This window comes from Vidua macroura, chromosome 9 (assembly GCF_024509145.1).
Source record: "Vidua macroura isolate BioBank_ID:100142 chromosome 9, ASM2450914v1, whole genome shotgun sequence".
In the NCBI taxonomy this organism is placed as follows: domain Eukaryota; kingdom Metazoa; phylum Chordata; class Aves; order Passeriformes; family Viduidae; genus Vidua; species Vidua macroura.
This window is the reverse complement of record NC_071579.1, coordinates 32609025-32632374: the sequence shown is the minus strand read 5'-3', so window position 1 is coordinate 32632374 and position 23350 is coordinate 32609025.

Sequence of the window (23350 nt, the reverse complement as noted above, 5' to 3'; positions counted from 1 at the left end):
ACCTATCCTGGGCTCTGCTGTTCCAAGAGAAGTTTCTCTAAGTTGTTTTTTAGAACTGAGCCCTCCCTCCTGTGCCTGTACGTGTTCTGCAGCGCTCGGCTCAGCCAGGCAGGGAAAATGCAGTTCAGTCAAGGACATGTTCCTGTGCTTTAACATCTCTCATTTCCCCCATTCCCAGCCTCTCCTCATGTTCTCTCCAATCTTTCTCCAACTCTCATGACTTTCACTTTCAGGAAAGACTAATTTAGCTGAGGAACTCTCTTGTCAAGGGAAGGAGAGGGGAGATGAAACAGCCAGTCATAAAGGTGGAATTACCCACGTCCCATTTGTAATGACTGTACTTAAGATGCACTTAAAGACAATGGCAGCACCTTCATTGCTCTGTTATTACTTCTTACAGCAACGTGCCCCATTACTGGCAAATAAATCCCACAATCCCACTGTGTAATGATTGTGTTTTTTCTTCTGTGCATATCACAAAAAATGCAGTAAAAAACTATGAAAAATTTTGGCAAAAACTGCAAATAGCAAAATAATTCTACATCCAAGACTAGTAAGTTGTTCATCTTAGAAATATGAAGAGACCTTGAAGGCTTTTAATCAGCACTGGAGTGTTTCTCACAGGACAGGGATTTAGCAATGGAGCAGTGCCTTAAGGATTGAGTGTTTTCCTTTGATCCATTCCAATTCACCCCATCTCTTATTTCAGTTTCTTGTTCATTTTTAATTTAAATGTGTTCTTGACAGAAGTGTTAAAGTGTCATAGAAATAAATGGCTACCGATACATTTTTAAATTTATGTTTGCTTTGCAAGAGCTGTTGGCAGGCTCCGGGATGGCCCAGTGCCCGTGGAATCAATCAGCGATCACGGCGAGGTGCTGGGGCCTTCCACATCATCAGCCTTTGGCCTGCAGCTGATGCAGGGAAGAAATCCCTCCCTGGCAGGGTGGGCAGGCCCTGGAATAGAATTCCCAGAGCAGCTGGGGCTGCCCCTGATCCCTGGCAGTGCCCAAGGCCAGGCTGGACACTGGGGCTGGAGCAGTGGGAGGTGTCCCTGCCATGGCAGGGCTGGCACTGGGTGGGCTCTGAGTCACCTCCCAAACCAAACCATTCTGTGATTCTGTAAGTGAAACTCAGGAGGAAGGCCTGCCCTTCCCAGGATTTCTGTGCTTCTTTATGCAATTTTCTTCAGTGAATTGGCTCACTCACTTTCTGGACACAACTCATGGCAACAGACGCCTGCAGAGGCTGTACATTTACCCCTGATAGCAGGGGGGCTTTGGCCGTGGGAGTTCAGAGGTGCTGGGAGGGCAATCAGGATAATGCTATGTGTGTGTTCATTATCCAAAAGCAGGAGAGCACAGGTTTGGGTGCCAGTAGGAGCTGCAAAGCTCCAGCCACCCCTTGACATTCCCCAGGCTGGCAATGAGTGACGGGGCTGAGCCCAGGCTGAGCAGCTCTTCCCTGGGGCCCTGGTGGCTGCTGTCCTGTCATGGGGACGTGCTGGCAGCACTGGCACAGCCCTGGGGCACAGGGACAAAGCAGGACCCAGCATTCCTTTCCCCTGCTCTGCTGGCAGCCCTCACTCAGGCTCACCAAGGCTCCACTGCTCTGCAGAGGTTGGCAAATGCCAAAGCCAGTTTGGTGTCACCAGCTGAGAGAGCGAGGAGGAGCCAGCACAGCAGCACAGCAGAGCAATGATGATGTTTACGCTGTGAGGGATGAAATGGATTTCATTGCAAGTGGTTGGACATGTGGACTATAATTGGGCGCCTCTGAAGCAGAGATCTCAGCTGTATCTCTCCACGCAGTTAGTGCAGCCCAATTCCCTGACAAATGAAAACCAGCACTGCTTCCCACAGCTGCAAGGGCGCCAGCAATTGAGAGTGTGACTATATTTACACACACTTTTCCCTCTCAGTGAAGAATTTATCAACAGAGAGGTGACTTCTGTGGGGGTTTGCAGTGTGCCGCTCGTGGGGAGGACTGAGGTGCCAGCAGAGGTTGTGATGGCAGAGTTCTGCTGTTTCTGTCACAGAGCAGAGGTGGAGCAAACCTTGGCCACAAAAACCTGGGCAAGGCAAAAAAATACCAAGACACAAGTCCAAGGTGTATCTGGAGGGCAGGGCCTCCCCCAGGGAGGGTGGGCTGTGAATCTGCTCGAGGGGCTGGGGGCCTGGCAGAGGCTGAGCTTGGGGCTCCTCCTGGCTTGAGCCAAAGGTGCCAAGTGCTCGCCCTCCTCGTGCTCGGGACACCTCTGTTTGTCTCATTGCCACTGGGGCTGCCCCACGGGGGCTGCCCCACTCACCTGGGTGGGGAAGGGACAAAGAGGGAGCTGGGTGATGCCCTCATTCCTGAGGACAAACGGTGGGAGCTCAGACCCTGCTCAGGCTCTGCCTCCTCTAGGTCCAAGAGCTGCCAAACCAGAGCCGGGGGCGCTGCGTGGTCGTCCCACCAAAATCCCCTCGGATCTACAGGCCTGGGTGTGACATTCTTGCTTGCTTGGGATCATGGATGCGACACCTCCCTGAGGGGCAGAAAGACACAGCCTGGCATTTGGAAAGCTGGCACCTCTTGGAATAAGAATTTTGAAAGTATTTGTATTCTTAAACTCATAAAGTGTCAAGGGATGCCACTGCCACGGTGTCTATCCAAGCACTTTTTAGCCTGAAACATAATGAAATGTAAAGGAAAGGAAATGAGAAAATGTGAGGAGTGTGATTTGCCTATTGTTGTATAGCTCGTATCTACAAATTGCTTAGCACAATCCTGTTAGTTACTCCAGGAATGTGAGTGTGCATGAATTTTACCTGGTTATTATTTCTAGCAGAAGTCATCCCTGCCACACGCAGAGCCTGTGAGCCCCAGGTGATCATCATTAGTAGATCAAATCCCAGCACTATGAGCAGCATATTAACACCACAATTTTCAGGAACAGCTCTAATAACACTTTCTGACAGCCAGAGCAGCCATAAGGTGCTGCTGCTCACACCTCGATAAACTGCTTCCCAAAATGTTTTATGGAATATTCATCACTCTGAGGAGAGAGTGCAGCTCTCAGAACGTTATTATCCATCTTTTCCTTGTGATCCTCTCCAGGCAGAGAGGTTTGTTCCTGCTGGCTGGGGCTCCAGGCACCACCCCTGCCTGGCCTGGCAGTGCTCAGGGATCCCAGGGCACGGTGCAGCTGGGCTGCAGAGCCCCAGCTCCATCCCAGGCTAACAGCTGCTTAGCAGCATTCAGTGTCTGAAGAGAGCTGCACAGACAGCACCCCAAAAACGGAGTGAAAGAAAACAGGAAAGGAGCAGAGGTGGTGGAACAGGTGAGGCTGTGCAGGTGCTTCCCAGCTGGAGGCTGCTGAAGGCAGATTTCTCCCCAGGCCATCAAAGAATCCCAGACAGGTTTGGGCTGGGAGAGGCCACAAAACACATCTCATTCCACCTGCCATGGGCAGCTTCCCCTTCCACTATCCCAGGTTGCTCCAAGCCCCATCCAACCTGGCCTTGAACATTTCAGGGACAGCACATCACTCACTGGAGAAGGGGAGAGACTCCCACCCCTGCCAGTCACTCTCTCCTTTCCAGCTCTCTCCCTGGGCAGGGTTAGTGTGGGTGCAGGTTTCCTCTGCAGCTAACAAGGCTCACACGGTGCCACGAGATGTCCTCACGCTGTCACACCTTCCCTGGCAGCACAGGTGGGGATGTGGCAGCTCTGGCACAGCCCCTGCCTCTGCCTGGCCACGCTGCTTGGGACTTCTGGTTCACCGTCCCTTGAATTTCATTCCCTGTACTTTACTGTCCTCCAATTACCTGCTGCTGAATTTCTGTCAGCTCTTTCCATCCCACACCTCCCACCCAAACCCAGGGTTTCTCACTGTGAGTGCTCCCAGGCCTGGCAGGAGGGCAGACTGACAGCTGCCCGTCAAAGGCATTGCCCCAGTTTCTCTGTGGCACCGACTGGCTCCTCCTCGTGCTCTACAGAGGGTTCCACAAGGTATGAAAGGGTTTTATTCCTCCTAGGTTACTTTTATGTGCCTGTGGGAATATCTCTCTGAAGGCACGAGAACTCAGCACTGAAATAATTCCTGCCTTAAATAAAATCTGTAAAAATGCTGGCTGTATCTCTCTGGAGCCCTGGCGGGCAGCCCTGAGAGCTGCAGAGCTCGTGGTGTGGTCACCAGCTGCAGCCCCCACTGGAGGCACAGCCGTGTCTTCTCCCAGCCCTGGCTGCCAGCTGCAGTAAAACGCTCCCTGGTTCCCTGCTCTTTGCTAAAAACCAGGGAGCTGAGCCGTGGCAGCTTTCCCCTGAGCTCACGGACATCTGCAGGGCTTTCCCACCCAGCACGACCAGCGTGTGCTTGCAGGGTGCACGGTGGCACGGCACTGTGGAGGACAGCGGGGTGGCTCTGGCACTGTCTGCAGCGGCCCAGGGGCTGTGGACCAGCAGAGATTTAGAGATGGCACCTGCATGTCTGGAGTGACACTTCTAGCAGGAGCACGGATCTCTGACCAGCTGCATTCTTCCCTTCCCTTCCCACTGAACCATTGCGGTGCTCCTGGACGTGCCAGTGCCTGCACTTTGCTTGACTTGTTGAACAAAAATTGGCTTTGACGGGAAACCCCATATGAAAGGAAAGCTGGCACAGCAGTAGTGGATTTGATCTCCAGAAGCATTTGGAAACCCAAGAAATATTAATATAGAGGCACTTTGAATTGCCGGCTTTGTTTTCTCTGGATGCTGAGGCAAAAATTTGAATAGCAAATGTTTGAGTTCACAGTGGAACAATAAATCCACGTGCTAGAGGAAACCTCCCTTTCCTCCCCAGCGCTGCAGGTGGAGCTTTCTGTGTGTTTTACACATCACTGGGTGACTCCTGCTCACAAGGACGTGGCATGAGGCGAGGCACAGTGTCATTTATTTATCCCTGGTTCCCTTGGTGCCATAAGAGCCTGCACACAAAGTCTGGATTGTGACTGTGGGGACCAAGCAGAGCCAGCCCTGGGGGAGTCATGCTAGGGTCTGGGGGAGCACTGGCCCCAGAGTGGGCAGGGGACTCCTGGTGCAACCCCTGCCTGGGGAGATCAAACACAGCGGGGTGGCAAAGATGGCCAAGAGCTCAAAAAGCACCAACTGGTGCTTGATAAAAAATAGTATGATAAAATCAGGATTAAAAGTTCTTATTTCAGCAGTGTGTAATCAGATGCTGCATTTCATTAAATGAGAAACTAACCCAAACAACTCTGTGTTTCTTGACTTGTTCTTACTCCCTTGGAGAAAGCCCTGGTGCACTTTTCTGACAGCACCAGACTCCTTGTCTACCCAAAATGGTCCCTTTATGGCCAGTGGTCCCCTGCCCAGCTAAAAGTGTCACGTCCTGTCCTCTCAAAATAAATAAATCCACTATCTGGAGCAAAAGTAAAACCCTGGATAAAAGGGAAGGTATGGTAAAAATGAGGAAAGTGATAAAAAAAGCATGATAAAAAAATATTATAAAATCAGGATAAAAAGTTCTTAATTCAACTTAATTCAACTTAATTCACCAAACCACAGGGGTGGCCAAGGCCCAGGGGAATTGGCTGAGGTGAAGGAGGAGGATGCTGAGGCACGGGCAGGTGTGCCAGGGCCAGGGGTGCAGGAGGTGACAGGGCCCAGGGACGCTGTGGCACTGCAGTCACCTGGCAGCACTGCAGAGCCCCTCAGTGTCCTTCCCTCGGGATCACTGAGCACATCACTCACTTCTGGGCTGCTTTGGCTGCTCCTTACGGGATCGTAACACAGATGATTTGAATGCTCATCGAGTCCGTGCCATTATATAAATTATTATCTAATATTATGCCAGACAGAAATACAGCAGCATATAAGGAAAAGTGGATGCTTTGTACAAGAGGGTCATGATAGATAAAAATGGTAATGGGCACTGTAGTGCCATAATCAAAGTCTAATTGTCTCATTAATTAAGAACAATATTCGGTTATGTATTGGGTCCTGAAGTGATTATGACTCAAATGCCTACTAGAACTCATGGATTTATCCTCTGCCTTGTAGTTTGCAGCCAGGCAAAGCATTTGGTGGAGGTCGAACAGTTCAATTGCTGCTCCAAAACGCAGTTGAACTTCAGGCATGAACAATCCCGGCTGTGCCGCGCGCCCCGGCCCCCGGAGCCACGCTCAGCCGGCGCAGGGAAACCTCCACGTGCCCCAAATCCTCCTCCACTGCCAAAATCCTGCGCTGGGGATGGGCAGAAGAGGCACCTCGGGGGTCCCGGAGCACTCGATGCTCATTTATCCACCGCTTGCTCACAGGGCAAAGGCCCCGACGTCTCCTTCCCCTCCCGTTTCTTACACCAGTCTAATTTTCACAAGTTTCCTGCCAGACGTGAGCCGCTGGTAACAGCGGCTGCTCTGGGGTAATTAGATCAAGATTCAAGCAATTTGCTGTAGGGTCTGATCTCAGACCATCCTTCACACATGTCTGTGCTAGATCTGTCTTTAAATTATAATGTAATGAGCTTGGCAGCGCTATTAATAATCCAGCAAATCATGGCAGAGTGTGGTTTGATTTCATTGCTATAAAGCGTGCAATTGAAGGCAAGTAGGTGATTGCCACAAGTTTCTGCCCTGTTTAATCATAAGAATCAAATAGGAGGATATATGAGCTTCTAAAATTAAAAATACTTGAGCTCCTTTACAGCAATAAAATGGATTTAACATGGGAAGTTTAATAATTTATTTTGAGGTGGCACAACTTTGTAAAATATCATTAGGGTTCTGCCTCTGGGGGTTATTTTATTTAAACGTTGTAGTTTCTGGTTTTAATAAATGAGCGTTTCCCTCCCTCCATGCAGGTGAGATGGGCCGGGCCATCTCCTCCAGCCAGGAGAAGGGGCTGGATGGACATCTTCTGTGTTTTGGTGAGGTTTCCTCTGCTCCAGGGTGACAGGGGAGAGGAGGAGCAACGAGAATAAAACCTCTGCTCCATGGTTTTGGGGCTGTCCCACGCTCAGGGTCAGCTGGTGCCCGTGAGGCCGTGGGGTGAGCGCCCAGGGAAGGGACCAGGCAGGATGGGGACAACTGTCAATGAGGGAGGGCATGTGCCAGGCTGGGAAAGCCACCGGGGACCTCCCTCGGGGCTCCTTAACGAGCCCTCTTCAAAATTCTGATTAATGACTTGGGCAGAGTGAGAGGGAGATCTGATGGCAATGCAAGTGCAGAGATCTGGGCAGCGCAGGAGGGGCTGGAGGCACGGAATTCCCAGGTGTGAGGGACTGGGATGGGGCCCTAGGCAAGGACCGTGCCCAGGGGAGAGGGTCAGCCAGCCCTGCCAGGCTCTCGGTGCCCTCTGTGGGAGGATGGGTGTGATCCCAGGGCTTTCCTGGGAGTCAGGTGTGCAGCTGGACGAGGGCAGGCTGCGGGAAGGCTGTTTGCTTCTGCAGGGGAGGTGGGCTGGAGGAGAGGTGTGGGGCACAGCGCTGGGGATGGGCTGCGGGTCCCCAGCAGATCCCCCTCAGCGGCTCCTGTCCCACACGCTGTATTCTACAGACAGAGAGGACACATAAATGACATCGATTCTTCTTTTCTTCCTTTACTTTCATTTAAAAATTAAAAAGTGCAAAGTTCCATTGAATTTCAGCTTCCTGAGCCACTGAGCAGACCGCACCGTTTCACAGTCTGTGTTTTTCAGTCTGTATCCACATTGCTGCTGCAGACTGAATCCTGCTTCCAAGTCCTTTTGGAGCACGCCCATTTCTCATTGCTTTTCTTCTAATAAAAATGTCAGAAAAGAGAAATAGAACATAAGCAGAAATGTTCTTGGTTTTATCCTCTGCGCAGAACAAATGTAAATTGGAAAAGCGAGTGTTTGGATGCAGTGGAAGGCAGGGATGCCAGCTCGCTCCTGTTGGTGCTGAGCCGTGGATTTGGGCTGGGAATCCCGGGAGGAGGAGCTGCCCAAGGTCAGCGAGGCTGCTCTGAACCTGGAATGGATCCTGCTTGGATATTCCCGTGCTTCCAGTGGTCCCCAGGGTCTCAGGAAGGGCACATCAGCCTTCCCAGCCTGTTCTTTGATATTCCACGCTCTGCAATCCCAAACATCTTCCTGAGTAGTGGGAGCGACATAAACACCAGCGTAAGAGATCTTGTTGTTTCCCTCTTCTCACGTACAGGGATAAATATAGATTCAGTGAGGGTGAGAGACAGTAAATTAAAATTCTGAAGAAAATGTTTCTTTGCAAGCTCTGCAGCTCCTTGTGATGAGAAAACACTGAGGGTTTCCAGGACCAGAGGGAGGAAACTGGTCCAGACAGAGACGGGAGCAGCTCGGGAGCCAGGGTTATTGGGGAAGCAGAAAAGCTTCTCCCCCTAAGGCAGTTCTGGGCCAGAGCAGGTGACAGCAGGTGACAGCCAGCAGTGACCCTCCTCTCCGAGGGCTGAGGGGCCTGGGCCACGCCTGGGTCCAGCTGGCATCGCTGCCAGCACACGGCTCTGGGTGGGGATGGGGCAGAGCCTGACACACACACAGGGAGCTTTCAGCTCATCCCTGCCCTGCTTTTATCTCACCTTTCATCAGACAGCCAGTAAAAGATAACTTGGTCTTTCACAGCTTGACCTGAATCGGCAAAACTGGCAGAAGTAAACATCCTCTGCTTCCCCCCCGAACAATTTGATATGCAGCTCTGAGAGAAGCTAAAAAAAGAACCCTTTCATCTTCATTTCCTGAAGTCATTTTTTATCATATTCTAAATTCATAGATAAAACCCCAGGCAATTTTATTGGATTAAGAATGACCACAAACATCACAGAGTGCCTCCCCATGACATGAATATGCTGGTAATTGATATATTCGCTCTGCGCCTCCCTCCCCAGGTTGAGATCACTGTCGTTACCCTGGTGCAGTCTATCACCTCGCATCTCCCCCCACACATACGGGCACAGGTATGTGTTTATCTCCAGAGCCAAAATCCAGCAGAACAGTAAATTATTCTGCCTACTCGGGAACAGCTCTGCCCACAGCGCTGCGTTCCCTGATTGATTCCTGCAGAAGCGAAAGGTGGCCCAGCCCAGGTGACCAGGAGGGGGTGAGAGCCCCGTTCCCCATTCCCAAACGGGCTGTGGCTGGGCCGTGCCTGCACCCCGGCCCACGGCTGGCACTGGCTGCAGGGCACGTGCTGGAAGAGCTCAGGGCTGCTCCCGGTGCTCACCCAGCATTCCCAGTTAACTCCCCCAGCTGCAGGAGGTGTCTGGCTGCCCAGCACTGAGAAATCAGCTGCTGCATTTCATTAAACTTACCCAAACACTCCGTGTTTCTTGTCTTGTTCTTACTCCCTTTGAGAAAGCCCTGGTGCACTTTTCTGACAGCACCAGACTCCTTGTCTACCCAAAATGGTCCCTTTATGGCCAGTGGTCCCCTGCCCAGCTAAAAGTGTCACATCCAGTCCTCTCAAAATAAATATATTCACTATCTGGGGGAAAAGTAAAACCCTGGATAAAAGGGAAGGTATGGTAAAAAGGAGGAAAGTGATAAAAAAAGCATGATAAAAAAAAAAGTATGATAAATCAGGATAAAAAGTTCTTAATTCAACTCTACCAGGCAGGAGGTGGATCTAATTTTCCCTTTAAATAGACTCTGGCTCTAGGTTTTATTCTGCTGTTTAAGAACAAGAATAATTACTAGGGGAGCCTGTAGTAAGTGTAACACTCCTGCAGGGTGAGGAATCATCCCTGCAGCTGGCTCTGCAAAGGCTGGATCCATGGGCCAAGACCAGCTGTGTGACGTCCAACAAGGCCAAGTGCCGGGTCCTGCACTTGTGTCACAACAACCCTGTGGAATGCTCCAGGTTTGGGAAGAGTGGGTGGAAAGCTGCCCAGCAGGAAAGGACCTAGATGACAGGAGCTGAATATCAGCCCAGGTGTGCACAGGTGGGCAAGAAGGCCATTGGCACCAGCCACGGGGTGGTCACTGGACCAGGGCAGTTGCTGTCCCTTGGGCTGGCACTGCTGGGGTCAGTCTGAGCCCCCCAGGACAAGGACACGGAGGGGCTGGAGCGGGTCCAGGGCAGGGAAGGGGCTGGGAAGGGCTGAGCCCCAGTCTCCATCCAGAGTTCCTCGGGGTGGACAGAGACACCTTTGCTACAAGGAGACAGTGGGTCCTTGTTTACCCTCCCCGCGGAGGGATGGATTTGGGGATTAATCACAGTGCCCTCCCTCCCTTGTCAGCTGTGGAAACAAGGCTTGAGAGGAGGGGAGGGAGAGCTCGTCCTGACCTTTGCTGGTAATTAATCACCAAGTGTGAGAGTGTGTTTGCTCACAGCCTGGAACAGGGATTGCAAATGATCACCCGGAGATAGGCTCAGGGCTTGGGGGGATTTTTCCTCCTTTTTTCGGTCGGTAACAATTTTCCTGCCCAGCTCTGGCAGCTCAAATTGCATTTGACTTGAGCTTCTTGGATCTTCACAGCATGGAAAACCAAAGAAAATTAAAGGACAGTGATTTTTGCATAATTTCATTCATACTAAGAATTTCCAATTAGGAAGGCATAAATTGATCCTCTTTGCTTTAATATCTTGGGCTTTTTTCCCTTGCACAGATAACAGCTGAGTTTTAATTCATTTTAATTCTATTACCATCCGTAACACCATGCACTGTGATAAGTATCTCTCCTGTACACAAATGCCTTTGAGAACTACCCATCAAGTGCTTATTTAACCTCATTGTCGAGGGAATAATGGCATTTCCTGTATGTGTTTATTTTGCCTCATTTATGGAGCAAATTAACTTTTTTACACAAACTCACCGGTATTTTTTTCTCCACTGACATTGTTCCCAGCAAGGCTCCACTTTCTGGCTTGTGTTCCGTAAAGGTTTCCTACATCTCTGTTAGTGCAGCACTCAGTGCGTATAACCAGACTTTTATTCTCAGCATTATTATTAAATATGATTGCAATGTGACACAGATTTCACTGAGGTGGGTGGGATTGAATTCTTACAGGAAATGCAGCATATTTAAATTATGATGTGGATGAAAATTTGGTCTTTTAGAAAAGAAAGGCCAAGTTGCTACATAGAAACATGTGCTGCATTGTATATGCTGCATAATACTATAGAGAATAAAGGATCTTTTTATCGTTGTTATCCAACTCCTCACGAGGGCCTTTGCAGGGAAAATTATGTAAGTGAATCCAAAGTGCTCTAAAAAATCCTTCAGTGTGATGGATATTTTTTTGCTGTGGGAATAAAACTGCTGCAGTCGATCATAATTACAGACTCTTGCTAGAAACAAAACCGAGTTTCTCAGGGAAGGCACATTGTGACATGGCTTGGAATTCTCTGGGCTGCAGGAGGGCAGGACCTGAAGGTGAGCAGCTGGGATTGGCACCACTCCTCGTGTTCAAAGGTCCTGGGCAGTGTCCTGGGGAGTCCTGGCACCGACCAGCTGTGGCACCGACCAGCTGTGGCACCGACCAGCTGTGGCACCGACCAGCTGTGGCACTGTCCAGCTGTGGCACCGACCAGCTGTGGCACTGTCCAGCTGTGGCACTGTCCAGCTGTGGCACTGCCAGCGGTCACCACAGACTCCCACCCGAGACACTGCCACTTCCAGCTGGGATGGGAGAGAACCAGGATCTGAGCAGGGATGGAGAGAACTGTGAGCCTGAGCAGCTCTGGAAAGAACCAGGAGCCTGAGCAAGAATGGAGAAGCAGGAGCCAGAGAAGGGATGGAGAAGCAGGAGCCTGAGCAGGGATGGAGAACCAGGAGCCTGAGCAAGAATGGAGAAGCAGGAGCCTGAGCAGGGATGGAGAAGCAGGAGCCAGAGCAGGGATGGAGAAGCAGGAGCCTGAGCAGGGATGGAGAAGCAGGAGCCTGAGCAGGGATGGAGAAGCAGGAGCCTGAGCAGGGATGGAGAAGCAGGAGCCTGAGCAGGGATGGAGAGAACTGTGAGCCTGAGCAGGGATGGAGAAGCAGGAGCCTGAGCAGGGATGGAGAAGCAGGAGCCAGAGCAGGGATGGAGAAGCAGGAGCCTGAGCAGGGATGGAGAAGCAGGAGCCAGAGCAGGGATGGAGAAGCAGGAGCCTGAGCAGGGATGGAGAAGCAGGAGCCAGAGCAGGGATGGAGAAGCAGGAGCCTGAGCAGGGATGGAGAAGCAGGAGCCAGAGCAGGGATGGAGAACCAGGAGCCTGAGCAGGGATGGAGAACCAGGAGCCTGAGCAAGAATGGAGAAGCAGGAGCCAGAGCAGGGATGGAGAAGCAGGAGCCTGAGCAGGGATGGAGAAGCAGGAGCCTGAGCATTCCACTCACAGCCAGCAAAGTTTGTGTTGCTGCTTGGGGAGCTTGTCACCTCTGCGTGATTAATTCCTTGCAATCACAGCACTGGCCTTTCCTGCCTGCCACAGGAGCTGACGACAGCAAATCAGTTAATTACAGGCCTAATTAAAATATTAATCTGCCCTGTATTGGCAGTGGATGCACTTGTGTTCTGTCTCCCCGTTACTGCCCCTGGGCCATGTGCAGCCCCCAAATCCTCTGGCTGCCCCTGACGGCCCCTGTGAGCTCAGGGCTGCAGGGCTGGGGCAGACACAGCAGGGGCATGGTTCACACGTGGCTGGTACCTGCTGGGAAAGGACGTTTTCCCCACAGAGCTGGAATTTGCAGTTTGGCTGGTGGGATAAAACATTCCCCTCTGGGATTTGGGCTGGAAAGGGAAAAGTCTTAGCAATAAAAAGCAGATTGCAGTTGTACCCCAAATGACACCTATGAACACTGCGGGCAGGTGAGGAGAAGCAGCACGAGCGCAACTGCTGGGAGCAGCTACAAACCACACGTTGGGACTGAGCCCAGCTGGCACCTCCTGCTCCTGGGATGGGAGAGCCCATGGAAATGGGAGGGACTGGGCAATCTGAGAGGGCTCATTTCTGGAGACCAAACCCGTGAGCTTTTGTCTTGGCACGCAGAGGGGTTCCAGGGCTGGTTCTGTGCAGGAGATGGACTCAGTGATCCTCAGACCTTCCATGATTCTGTGATTCTGTGGTGGTGTAACTTTATCTCAGTTTTTTCTCCGTGTTCTCACCAAGGGAAGTGACTGGCAGGTAGGGAAGAACAAACCCCACCGTTCTGCAATGTGTGTTCTCACCTCTTTTGTTTCCCTTCCCACTCTCCAGCGCTTCTCACAGTGAGTGGTTTTTTCCCCCTTTCCATTTAAAATTTAAAAGTTTGAGAAGTTATTTTTCTGCAAATAATTAATCATGTTCATGCATTCCTGGGTCTTCACCTCTTGTCACAGAAAAAACAAAATGGAAAATATAACCATATGGAGGAGGCAGTAATAACAGCATAAAATACCGCTGACCTCTTCGTGCCTTCACTTGAAATTAGCATTTATTTTTTTCCTTGTTTGATGCTCTGTCATTACAGGGTATGTGCGTGTTTTAGTTTTTTCATTAATAAACATGGTAATTTAACAAGCAGGTTAACGGCAGTTTTAATGAGAAAGCATATTAATTGGACAGGCTGGGGGATCTTGGGGCAGCTGCAGCTTTTTCCTTCGAATCTCACTCACCCCATCCTTGAAAATACCCAGCATATGTGCCAGGGGTTGGGGGTTGTTTCCATGTTGACAGTTAATGCCCACAGCTTGTACTATTTTGTTTCATTTCACAGAGCCTTTTGCACAAATGTGGTTTTGGGCTGCCCCAGCCTGGGATTTGCACATTGCCAAATCTTCAAAGGTTTGCATAAACAGGAGCCTTGCTCTGGGTAAGGCAGACAATGTGGCCATCTGCCTTTCTTCTGCAGCCAAATGAAAATCACAGGAAGTGTGGGGCTTGTCATTTAAAGCAGAGCCCTGGGTACCCTCTCCTCTCCTCTCCTCTCCTCTCCTCTCCTCTCCTCTCCTCTCCTCTCCTCTCCTCTCCTCTCCTCTCCTCTCCTCTCCTCTCCTCTCCTCTCCTCTCCTCTCCTCTCCTCTCCTCTCCTCTCCTCTCCTCTCCTCTCCTCTCCTCTCCTCTCCTCTCCTCTCCTCTCCTCTCCTCTCCTCTCCTCTCCTCTCCTCTCCTCTCCTCTCCTCTCCTCTCCTCTCCTCTCCTCTCCTCTCCTCTCCTCTCCTCTCCTCTCCTCTCCTCTCCTCTCCTCTCCTCTCCTCTCCTCTCCTCTCCTCTCCTCTCCTCTCCTCTCCTCTCCTCTCCTCTCCTCTCCTCTCCTCTCCTCTCCTCTCCCCCTTGGGGACAGGGGTCAGTGGTGGCCCTGGTGGTGCTGGGGGATGTTTGGGCTCCGTGGGGGCAGTTCCAAAATTAACAATTTGCTGGTTCCACGATTCTCTGAGGCTCGGTGTGAGCCAGGGCAGGGCATGGGGCAGTGACCACTTGGAGCAGGTGAGCTGAGGGCTGGGGCTGTCCCTGTCCTTCGTGCTGCTGCTCCACGGACACCTCAGGCTCCTTCTCTGCCTCGGTCCTTGTGCTCCTCGTCGTGCCCTGAGCCCGGGCTGCAGTCCCGAGCAGGGAGGACCACGCTGGTCTCCAGAGGGGACCACCCCTGCCTTGCTTTCCACCAGTTCACTCCAGAAAGCTTTGTGTCCAAATGGTAAATAGAAGCAAACACCTCCCTCCCCCCACGGCAGATTTATGGAGCTGTCTGCTTTCCAGAGATGCTGAACTGACAGCAACAAGTCAGACTTGCATGGAGATACTCCAGCAGAAAACAGGTTTTCTGCAGTGGAACAGGAAATCACCATCTCTTAAAACCAGTTTGCAAAATGAGCAGATTTATGGTGATTGTGTGATAACAACGCACAGTTTATACTGTACAGCAGTTTTACAATATTGTCTTAATGCTGCCATCAGCGTGCCACAGCCCATGATGGGCTTTCAGGCTCTCCATAAATCTCCCAGGGCTAATAAAGCTGAGGCTGGAGATTTACCACATACACAGCAATTCCAAGTGCTCCTGCGAGCTGCTGAGGGCTGGTTTATTATCCAAGTATTGCTGTGCACAGGAAATACCGAGGGCTTGTGTGCAGAATTCCTGCCGTCACACAGGGGACATGGAAAGGCCACGTCCTCCTCCTCTCTCCCTCATCATTACCTGCTCAGCAGGTTCTGGTGTGGTACTGCAGCAGGTGCCTTGTGCTGACAACTCACCCAAACACGGACTGCACCACTGCCGAGATACCAGCGCTCTGCAAATAGTTAATAACAATAACAATAATAACTATGATAACAATAACAACAACAACAATAACAAGAATATAACAACAGCAACAACGACAACAACAACAACAACAACAACAACAATAATAATAATAATAATAAATAATAGTAATAATATAGCTTTCTACAGGTCCTCTCTCAGTCACACTCACGGTGCCAGTGCTGCTGGGTGTGCAGGCCCCACCTGAGTTTAACCCCACCTGCACTGAGCACCTGCAGCCCCGGTGCACCTTAGAGTTCCACAATCCTGGAGGCAACACTCCCCGGTTTTGTTATCCCCAGCTCCACTGCTGCTCCCTGTGCCCGGGGTGCAGCCCAGCTGGAGCCCTGTGGCACGGGGGTGGGCAGCAGGGCTCTCCATGGCCGGGCGCTGTCCCGTGGCAGCAGCAGGGCCTTTGGCAGCCCCGGAGCCGCCCTGCACACCCTGATTTAGAGCTGCAAAGCAGCCCCGGCGGTTTGCTGGCTTGCCTCGTGTCTCCCAGAGCCCACACGGCTCACAGCCTGCACCCCACGGTGCCCACCGGGTGGTTTATTGCCGTGCCAGCTGCGGGGCTGTGCCACTGGGCTCACCCCTGGCACGGTGCCCTGTGGACACTGGCCACTGTCTCTGGCCACAGCCCCTGGCCATTGCCCCTGGCCACTGTCCCTGGCCACTGCCTCTGGCCACTGTGCCTCTGGCCACTGTGCCTGGCCACTGTGCCTGGCCACTGTGCCTGGCCACTGCCCCTGGCCACTGCCTCTGGCCACTGCCCCTGGCCACTGCCTCTGGCCACTGCCTCTGGCCATTGCCCCTGGCCACTGTGCCTGGCCACTGCCTCTGGCCACTGCCCCTGGCCACTGCCTCTGGCCACTGCCCCTGGCCACTGCCTCTGGCCACTGCCTCTTGCCACTGCCTCTGGCCACTGCCCCTGGCCACTGCCTCTGGCCACTGCCCCTGGCCACTGCCTCTGGCCACTGCCTCTTGCCACTGCCTCTGGCCACTGCCTCTGGCCACTGCCCCTGGCCACTGCCTCTGGCCACTGCCTCTTGCCACTGCCTCTGGCCACTGCCCCTGGCCACTGCCCCTGGCCACTGCCTCTGGCCACTGTCCCTGGCCACTGCCTCTGGCCACTGTGCCTGGCCACTGCCTCTGGCCACTGCCTCTGGCCACTGCCCCTGGCCACTGCCTCTGGCCACTGTCCCTGGCCACTGCCCCTGGCCACTGCCTCTGGCCACTGCCCCTGGCCACTGCCCCTGGCCACTGCCTCTGGCCACTATCCCTGGCCACTGCCCCTGGCCACTGCCCCTGGCCACTGTCCCTGGCCACTGCCTCTGGCCACTGTGCCTGGCCACTGCCCCTGGCCACTGCCTCTGGCCACTGTCCCTGGCCACTGCCCCTGGCCACTGCCCCTGGCCACTGCCTCTGGCCACTGTCCCTGGCCACTGCCTCTGGCCACTGCCTCTGGCCACGTCCAGTCCCCGCTGGCCCCGGCATGGACAGGGTTCCACAGCCCTGGCACAGCTGCCCAGAGAGGAGCTGGGGCTGCTCCTGGATCCCTGGAATTGTCCCAGGACGGGCTGGATGGGGCTTGGAGCAGCCTGGGGCAGCGGGAGGTGTCCCTGCCATGGCAGGGGTAGAATGAGATGAGATTTAAGGTCTGTTTCAACCCAAACCACTGCAGGATTTTATGACACGCTCCTCCTGTGTGAAGAGCTCTTGACTGCAGCAGCAGGGCACCTGCCTGCAATCAGGTCATCTACCAGGTTTTGTGTTACAAGGGAATCTTTCTTTTTCATCACCCAAGTGTTTTTGCTCATGTTTTGCTGTGAAATAAAGAGAAAATGATTTAATGAAACAGTAAATAATACAAAGTCTTCTGAATTCATCCAAAGTGAAGCAGATCTATTTCATTTCAGCCTAACCCAGGTTTTCTCCTTTGCTTTCAGAGCTGAAAAAACCCCACTGCTGGCTGCAGACCACTTCAAATCTGTTCCTGTTTCCCACCTCTGCTGAAGGTGGTCTCTGTAGCACCCTCTCATCTCCCAGGCAACTCAGCCCTCTGAGGGAAACACGGAGGCAGGAACTCGCTTCTCCAGGACACGTTTGCACCAGTCCATGGCTACGTGACTCCTTTTCTCCTGGCAGGTGCCCATCCCACAGCAAACCTCTGGAATGTTGGCCAGGCAGAGCCTCCCCAGCAGCGCCGGTGAACGGAGCCTCTCGAGGCTCCAGAAACCTTCACAGCAGCCAAAAGTCTCCTGGAGACATAAACCTGACGTGAGGAGGGAAAGGCAACTGCCAAAGAGGAGCTGGTTTTCGTTTGAGCAGCGGTTCAAATGGGAATTTCTCAGCAATCTGTGTTTTAATCCAAGAGAGGATCCCCTTCAAAGCCTGGCTTTCTCTTGAGCTCCAGTATCAAAGCAAACTCACAATTTCGGCTGATCAGAAGGCAAGGAAGCAGCTTCAAGTGAAATGCCCAGAAAATTAGATTAATCAGAGGTGATAAGAATCAAGTGAGACAATTCTGCGGTGTGAATCCGACTGAAAATTGTATGATAACAGATAAACTATTCCAATGGCAATATCTGATTAAAATAAACAAGTTATTATTTTCACAATAATTTGTTTGGCACTGTCACACCATGCTCTGAATGAGGAAAGACAAAAGCAGCTTTGTGATCTAATTACTTTAAAAAATCCTATTAACAGAACAATTTGATCCAACTCTTTTGGAGATGTCCCTGTTTAGAGCATTCATTCCTACAACAACTGAACCTTTTCTTAAATGTTTCAATTATTTTGGGGCAGGAATTCTTTTGAAGGTGATGTTCTGCTATGGTATGCAAAAACTTTTAGGAGAAAAATAATGTTCATAAAACCCTCTGTAAATGGCTCTGAGTCTGGAACAAAAAATGCCCAATATTCCTTCAAGTCACAGTTAGAAAATATGATAAATATTAGGTTTTAAAAACGTAGTTTTCGCAAAATATCATATGAAAATGTGGTTTTGGGCACGGCCGGGTGGTAAACAATGTTTAATTACTTATTTCTTAAATACATGCAAATTAAAGATGTCTAAGATTTTCTATTCTTACCATTTTTCTCTTAACACTTCCATGGATAGATATTCCATTGGAAATCTACAATATGATGTTTTAACACTTTATTTTGAGCATCTCTGAAGTAAAAGTTCAATTTTCAGCCTAAGATTAATCATGTCAACTCTTTTTTCCCAGAAAGACAGGAGAAAAGGCCAAAGCAACAAAATGTAATTTCCAGCCCTTTAGATACAAATCCTAAAGCTCATCAGCCTCACAAAGAGGGGCCATAAAATATCAGGGAATCACAGAATCGTTGGGTGGGAGAAGAGCTTCAAGGTCACCGAGGCTGGGCGCTCCCCCAGCGCTGCCCAGGCCACCCTGCCCACGTCCCCGGGTGTCACTGCCCCAGGGCTGTGCCGGGGCAGCACCTGGGAGAGCTGATGGGGAGGGAGCAGCAAATCCCAGCAGCTCCCTTTGCTCCCTGGGCAGTCCCTCCCCGAGAGCCAGGGTGATCAGAGGGGATTTTATTATCCCTGTGAAACGTCTTCCTTCTCCTCATGACCTTTTCCACAAATCAGCTCTCATTAGCTGCCCTGGGCTGGGATGGGAGATGATCATTATTTGCTGTGTTTGGTTCCTGCAGCTTATTTATTGCCTGCTCTGTTTTATCAGCTAACAGCAAAGGACAGGAGCTGCTCCCAGCTGAGCGTGGTGTGGCACAAGGGAGGCTGTGAGAGGGATGGGCACAAGTCCATGTGTGATCCTCGGCGTTGCAGTCAGGTCGGGAGATCAGGCCCATGGAAATGCAAAATAAAAAAGTTTCATTTGTTCTTCAAAGCAGAGAAAGACTTGTGAAGAAAAGCCATAAAATGGATTGTGAAAAATGCCTGTAAAATGACCAGGGAAATTCCAGAACCTATTAGGGAAAATGTACCAAGACGATAAATTAATCTTTGTTGAGCATGACAGCATGTGCTACTTTTCTTGTGAGGGTGAGGAGGGACTTTGGAGCTGTATTTGGGAGTAGAAATTTAAAAACCATCAGAGACTGAACCCTCTGACCATGTGAGCCCTCAGTGGGGGGACGGAGCCTGCTGCCAGGTCTGTGGGGTCACAGCTGGGCACCTCTGCAGGGAGGAGCAGGGAGGAGCTCTCCCGAGGTGTTTTCCAGCTGTAATTGTTGTTTGACAGAGCCTGCCCGTGACTGCTGTTGGCTCCTCTCACATCCCCTGCTTGCCTTGGAGAGTGAGGAGTCTCTCCCTCCTCGTGCATGGACCCGTGGCTTTCATGGCATCGCTCTGCCTCCATTTGCTGGGTAATTTGCAAAGATTTCCCCCAGATGTCACATTCAAATGCAGGAAAGTGTGTTGCTGTTTCGAAGAGGCTCTTCCAGGCAAACGTCTGCTTGCCCAGGGTGAACGTGGAACGGTGCAGACACAGTTTGTCAGGCTCCTGTGGAAGTTCCCATTCCCTGGGCACACAGCCCTGGGCTTTGAACACAGCTGGAACACTGTGGGGGCAGTGGAAGTTGTCTGCTGGGAGCTGCTCTGGCCACAGAATCCAGCGGGTTCCACACGTGCCTGGCTCTGGTGGGACCCCCAAAACCTCCCCTGAGGGGCTCTGGGGGATGAGGGAGGAAAGGATGGGCTGAGGGCCGGGGCAGAGGGGCCAGGGGCCAGGGCACGGGGGCCAGCCCAGCAGTGCAGCAGCCCTGCAGCTCCTCTGTGAGCTCTGCGCTCCCTGAAGCAGCATCCAGGCAGCAGCAGCCCCTGCATTCCTCCCTCTTAGCACAGCTAAAATCCTGCTGCCTTCACTGTGGTCTGAGAGATGAACCCGGGTGAATCCCTGCTGCAGCTCCAGCACCAGCTCTGTGTACTCACTTTTGCCAGATTAGGCTGATTTACAATGTGTTTTAATGAAGTGTGTTGCTATGGTGAGGCTGGTTTCAAGGGTGTCTGTTAAAGAAAAAGCAGCAGACGAGTAAATTGTCCAAATCAGATCAATAAGAAACCGGTTTCCAGCACTGCAGCATTTTTATTTGCCAGTTCTGGCTCAGCTGAAGGAGGAGCAGCCCCAGCTGGGGGCAGAGGAGGCCCCTCGGTTGCAGCAGAGGAAATGTGGTGCTCATGTGCCGGGGGTCAGGCTGCAGCAGGATGTCCAGTTTGGAAATGCTGGGCCATGGGGATCCCCCCTGGTGCCCTTCCATCCCCCAGCACCCCCAGTTCCTGCTCCCAGGGCTGCTCTCCACACGTTCACCCCGTGCCAGGCCCGAGGGCTGCCGTGACCCCGGTGTGGCACCTTGCACGTTCCTCATTACCCCCCTGAGGCTCCCCTGGGCCCATTCCTTGAGCTCCCCAGGTCCCTCTGGACGTCCTTAGGAGTGTCAGCTGCACCCTCAGCTCGGTGTCACCTGCAGATGTCCCTGATGCCACCGTCTGTGGCACGGATGGAGGCACCGAGCAGCGCTGGCCCCAGCACGGAGCCCTGAGAGACACCAGGTGACACATCAGGCCAGCAGGGCTCTGAGCTGCTAGCCACGGCCCTCTGGCTGTGCCCAGGGCCCTCTGGATGTGACCATGGCTGTGCCCAGAGCCCTCTGGATGTGCCCAGGGCCCTCTGGCTGTGCCCATGGCCCTCTGGATGTGCCCAGGGCCCTCTGGATGTGCCCAGAGCCCTCTGGCTGTGCCCAGGGCCCTCTGGCTGTGCCCAGGGCCCTCTGGATGTGCCCAGGACCCTCTGGATGTGCCCAGGACCCTCTGGATGTGCCCAGGGCTCTCTGGATGTGCCCAGGGCCCTCTGGATGTGACCATGGCTGTTCCCAGAGCCCTCTGCTGTGCCCATGGCCCTCTGGCTGTGCCCAGGACCCTCTGGATGTGCCCAGGGCCCTCTGGATGTGCCCAGGGCCCTCTGGCTGTGCCCAGAGCCCTCTGGCTGTGCCCAGGGCCCTCTGGCTGTGCCCATGGCCCTCTGGATGTGCCCATGGCTGTGCCCACGACCCTCTGGCTGTGCCCAGGGCCCTCTGGCTGTGCCCACGACCCTCTGGCTGTGCCCAGGGCCCTCTGGATGTGCCCAGGGCCCTCTGGCTGTGCCCACAGCACTCTGGCTGTGACTGTCCAAGCAATTCCTTGCCCACGAACAGCCCAGGCACCAATCCCATCTCTCTGCAATTTACAGGGAAGGGAATTGAGCAGGACTGTGTTACAGCCTTGGAGGAGTCCAGAGATGACATCTGGAGCTCTTCCTTTATCCACTGCTGGAGTCATTCCATCCTAGATGGCCACTAGGTCCAGGGTGCCTTCATTAACTTTTCTGTGGTGTACCTTGATTAGATTACTTTTCTGCCTCTAGGCTACTTCTCCCACTCTACAACCTCCTTAAAATGCAGTGGCAGAGCTTGTGCTAAACCATCCAGCATAATGGAAATGCATTTTAACAGTTTCTCTCAAGCTTTATAACACCTTCCTCGCTGCACCTGATGCAAGCAGAGGAGAAATGAGAAATCAGACAAATCTTGGTGTGAGCAGCCCCCTCCCCGACCCCTGGCAGGTGGGAGTGTGAATGAGGGCTGGGGAGGTGGGCTCAGGAGCTGCACCTGGGGAGCCAGGATGGGGGACAATGATCCACAGCAGGGAGGTGTTTCCCTGCCATGGCCCAGATTAGCTTGAGGAAAGGAAAAAAAAAAAAAAAAAAAAAGGAAAATCTTTGATTCAGTGTTCAAACTTCCAGCAGAATTTTGTCACCTGATCAAACTAATAATAGAGGTCAAGGCATTTGCAACATAAAAGAGCAAATATGAAAGTCCTTTTCTTCGTGAAACCTCTTGGGGAGGGAGAGAGGGAGGAAGGACTCCAGGAAGGAAGGAAGGAAGGATTCCAGGATGGATGGAAGGATTCCAGGAAGGAAGGAAGGAAGGAAGGAAGGATTCCAGGAAGGAAGGAAGGATTCCAGGAAGGAAGGATTCCAGGAAGGAAGGAAGGAAGGAAGGAAGGAAGGAAGGAAGGAAGGAAGGAAGGAAGGAAGGAAGGAAGGAAGGAAGGAAGGAAGGGGAACCCGCCACTTTGGGGTATTTTTGTTAACAACACTCACTGCTGCTGCTGTCCTTGAGCCTTCAGCCATGGTCATATCCTTGACCAGCTCGTTTGGCAAGCTCCAGCCCACGATCTGAGGCACTTGTTTCGGTTTTATGGCTGCACACAAAGCCCAGCACGAAGCCCAAGGCTTTCCCGTGCCCGTGGGCACTGCCACGCCAGGCCCAGCCCCTCTCCTGGAGACACTTCTTCTCTCCAGCACTGTCTGCAATTCCAGCAGGTGCAATTGAAAATCCCACTGAGGCATTTGCTACCTTGACAATATAATTTCTCACTTTTTGGTCACAAACTCCATCTAATTCACTCTGGCTGAGGCTGGCAGGCAGCACACCGTGGCAGGGCTGTTTCCAGCTGTGTCCTTTATGCTTTTTTCCCATGCTCCACTGAAGGGCTCAGGCAGTTTTTCCCTCTTGTGCTTTCTTGCATAGTGGAACCATTATAACAGAGCATGCCACTGAGCAGGCACCCCGTCCCTGGGCACCCTGTCCCTGGGCACCCCTTCCCTGGGCACCCCGTCCCTGGGCACCCCTTCCCTGGGCACCCCGTCCCTGGGCACCCCACCCCTGGGCACCCCACCCCAGCCCTGCACATCACACACGTCCTGGGAGCGTTCCGTGGTCTGTACAGTGAGCACAACAAAGGAAAAACAACTTTAAAAATTGTATATTCCCCAAAGTGAATATTTATTCAGAGTGAGAAAACAAGAGCTAGTGGATGGAGGTGCTCAAGCTCAGGAGCACAGCTGTGAGCGGGAGCTGCTTCGGAAAACCGACACAGAAAGCACAATACAGGAGTGAAAATCTGGAATCTACAGATTTGGGTCAACAAATCTCAAGTTCAGTAAGAGAGCTGGGTTTCCATAAAGCACTGTGATTCCTCCACTTAGGGATAATAATCTACATTGTTCTTAAAAAGCAGGATGTCAGCAGCACAAACCAAATGATAGACCCTTCTTAGGCAGCGAGAGGATAATGGCTCCCAAGACAAAAGGAGAATTTATTTATCATAAAATACTCTTGAGAATCAGGCAGTCACCTGGTGTTTAAT